Genomic DNA, 3735 nt, shown 5'->3' with positions numbered 1-3735 from the left:
CGCAGGGTTCTTACACAAGGCAGGATGACACAAGGCTCTGGGTTGGGAATCCTTGTCTGAGGTGTCACAAGAGGAAACCAAAGCCTCCTTTGCTCTGGTGCAGCGAGAGAAAGAGGAAAAGGAACTTTTGGGCTGCTGGTGACTCCAGCCTGGCTACTTTGCTCTTCTGATGCTGCAAAGTGCAGCAGACAAGATAATAATGAATTGAATGTATAGAAAAATGGAGGATTGAAGTGATACTACAGTGAAACTGTGCTGTGGATACTGAATATTCCATACAGACATAATGCAAATGAAGGAAAGCACAGCAAACCATTTAGCTGAGGCATTTATGTTATCCCTACAAAACTCACGAGTCCCATGTGAGTTTTCCTGGTGTCTGTGCCACACTCTTTGAGCTTCTTAACCGCCATTTCTTTAAGGAATGGCTCCTGCTGCAGGTTTTGCAGCTGGGACTGGAGCTGGGACCTTGGAACAAATCTGTGGATATTTCAGGGATAAGGTTCTGTCAGTATGCCCACATTTCCCAGGGCATGTCTTCTGGCTTGGAGTAGGGTCAAGAGAAAAGAATGATACTAGAGCCTATAAACAGCAGGACAATGTTCCTGCTCCCCCAGAGGGAGCATCTGCAGGGCAGCCCCAGCACAGGCAGCCCAGCCAGGCTGGCCCAGCAGGCAGTGCCAGGCTCAGCGTCCCCAAAGCACGGCCAGGCAGGAGCATCCCCAGGGACACAGGCGCTGCTCAGCCCCAGCTCCATCCCCAGGGCCTTCTGCTGCCACCAAGGCAGTGGCAGCCCCAGAGCCAGCAGGCACAGCAGCCCTGCAGCAGCAGCAGGACACACAGACACAGGCCAGCCCTGCAATGCCAAAGTGCTTGTCTTTATTCAAGGCGGGAAAAGCAGCCCCTGCCCCAAAGACACCGGGGCTGGCACCACAGGGCTCCAGCCCAGCAGCAGCCAGCAGGAGCAGCTGCCACTGCTGCTGTCAGCCCAGCTGGGCACGGCACAGCCACCGAGGCCAGGGGACATCAGCACATGGGGACATCAGCACATGGGGACATCAGCAGGTGGGGTCATCAGCCAGAAGCAAGGGTCATGTCCTGCTTGGGAATTTCAGGGTTTCAAATCCAGTCACTGTAAGAAAAAAAGAGACAAGCACATCACCTGGTGTAACTTTCCATGCCACTGTCTCCCCTGCCCTGCAATGCCCAGGGTGAGGTGCAGCAGAGACAGGCTCAGGGGAGGTGTGCTGCAGTCCTTAGTGCAGCCAGGATGGATCTGGGCTATCTCAGTGCTGGCAGCCCTGGCTCCTGGGCTGTGCAGATGCAGCAAGTTTGGGATCATGCCCTCAGTGCTGCCCAGGGACAGGGAATTTTTCCCTCTTTTTTGGCTTTGGTGAGTGGGGAGGCCTTGGCAGTCCGTTGTCTCCTTTTGCCCCACTTAGGGCAGCTCCAAACCCCCAAAGAAAAGACTTTTCCCTTCCTTCTTGAGCATCTCTCTCAAAGCATAAATGCAGGCAAATATTTATCAGGAGTTGTCAGGAAATAAATATTAAACAGATTCTTCTGTGGGAAAAAGGGAAAACTCTCCTCCGCCAGGAAATCCAGATCTTACCTTTTGCAGCACACGGACATGTCTGAACATCTTCCAATAGTTCTTAGAGGGGGGTGACATCTTACAGAAGAACAAAATCCTCCTCTCTGATTGCATTGAATTGTACTCCCTGTTTCCATGGGCAAGACACACAGAGAATAATTACAGCAATAATCTGGCAGAGCGGGGTGTGCTTGCAGTCCTGCCTGTGCCATGATTCATGGGACCTCTGATGAATAGTCCTTGTCCAGCCCTTGCAGGGATCATCTTTTGGGGAAATGAGGATTTGGGACACACAGTGGATGAACCACTGGATAAGAAGTGTCACCTTTGTACCCCAAGAAACCCCCCAATCCAAACACCCCATGGGGCCCTCTGCCATCCCTCTGCGGGGCAAGAGACTCCTAAAGAAGAATAGCTGGGTGCAGGCCTGGAGCCTCAAAACCAAACCCCTTCTGAACCCACAGAACGAGCCAGGTTTTTTTCGCATGGGGTCTCTCCACCCCACATCAGTGTCCAGTTGGGAACTCACTCAAAAACCAGCTTTGACCTTGATACCCCATTACCTTCTCATCACTCCCACAAACACAGTCACTTCCAGGGACACTGAATTCCCACTGGTACAGGCTGACACTTTCCCCCATTTCCCCTCTTCTGATCTCACCTGCAGCACCCCGGACCAACAGGAGGAGCAGGGAGAAGAGCAGGAACAGGATCTTCATGGCTGCTGCCTCTCCTGGGTCTTCAGAGAGCTGCAGAGGGGACACCAAGGCAATGGGGACAGGTAGGACCCAGGGTGCAGAAACCTGGGCTCTGTGATTTGCCAAACTGTGGCTGCTTCCAGCCACAGCAGATGACATTTCCTCCACCTTTGTCTTTAAAACAATTCTTAGGTCTGTGCCCCCCTTCAGTGCCTGGGGTATTACGCTATGTCTTGGTCTATAGGAAATCAATGACCTAAGAGGATTCATTCCCATGACCTCCCTCAGAGCTCTTCCAAAGACCTTTCCCTAGAGCACTGACTTGAGGTCAACAGTTGCCAATTCAAACCAAATAAATCACCAGTGAAACTGGGGAGAGTGAGATAAAATTGCTTTTGGAATTGCTGAAAACCTGAAATTGTGGGAAATCTCTCTACTGCTGTGGGAATAGAATCTCCTTCCTTTCCAAGGGAAAGTCCCCATTCCCCCAGCAATGATTTTGTTTCCCTCCTCCACCATCAAGGCACCATTCCAGTCTCTCCTGTACTTAGGAAACTTCAGTTCTACTTCCCACAAGTTCTGGCCTCCTATACTCACCTGAAGGTTTTTATTCTCTTTCCAGCGTTGCGGTTTAACGAAGTCTGGTTTTCAGTTGGGGCACGGTCCACAGGCTGCGGGGGTGGTTCCCTGTGGGGACCCAGCGGAGCCAATCAGCTGGCTAGTTTTGAAGATTGACACCCGGTTCAACCACTTAAAAGAGTTGAACACGCCTCCATGAAGACACATATAAAAACGAACAAAGGCTTGGAAAGCTCTTTTGGCTTCTGGCCTTTGAATGGGAAACTGGCCAGACTGGGCAGGCCTTGTGTGGGGCTGGCCCTGTGTGGCCAGGCCGGCTTGACCTACATCAGGACATGGCGTGGCTGTGATTCTGCCCTCTGAGGGGTGGTGAGCAGCTGCTGAGATTTCTGCCCTCTGAGGGGTGGTGAGCAGGCTGAGGTTTCTGCCCTCTGAGGGGTGGTGAGCAGCTGCTGAGCCCCTCATCATGGAGCCCACCAGGCCCTGTCCTGATGGGGCAGCTCAGGCCCCTTTCCCAGCAGGGCTGGGCCTCTTTCCCGGCAGTGAAAAACACCAATCACTTGTTTTTAAAATTTTAAAATTTCAATAGTAATAAAATGGTTATAAAAATAGTAATATAATCAGAGTAATAATAATTTGGACAATTTGGATTAGGACAATATGAGACAATAGAAACAAAGGGTTACGGATATCCAGGTACCTTTTTCTGGGCAATATAAGCCCGAAAAAGGACACATGTTCACAGAGGATTGACCCTTAAAAACAACAGTCTGTTGCATATTCATGCACCTCATACATGATGCATAAATTCCATTCAAACACAGGATTTTCCATTCAAACACAGGATTCTGTCTGGTCAGTGTC

The 3735-nt window shown here is 50.9% G+C and overlaps 1 long non-coding RNA gene across 1 annotated transcript; it reads right to left on the bottom strand.

Annotated features, from left to right (window-relative positions):
- Window positions 1-881: 881 nt before the first annotated feature.
- LOC135445093 (uncharacterized) lies at window positions 882-2268 on the bottom strand. Its single transcript, XR_010439463.1, has 3 exons — window positions 2256-2268; window positions 1613-1721; window positions 882-1132 (listed from the first exon to the last, which is right to left on the bottom strand). It is a non-coding gene; the product is annotated as an uncharacterized LOC135445093 (long non-coding RNA).
- Between the last annotated feature and the right edge of the window lie 1467 nt (window positions 2269-3735).

The sequence above is a fragment of the Zonotrichia leucophrys genome, chromosome 3 (genome assembly GCF_028769735.1).
Source record: "Zonotrichia leucophrys gambelii isolate GWCS_2022_RI chromosome 3, RI_Zleu_2.0, whole genome shotgun sequence".
Lineage (NCBI taxonomy): Eukaryota > Metazoa > Chordata > Aves > Passeriformes > Passerellidae > Zonotrichia > Zonotrichia leucophrys.
The sequence above is the reverse complement of the archived record's forward strand: the minus strand, read 5'-3'. Positions and strand labels throughout refer to the sequence as shown.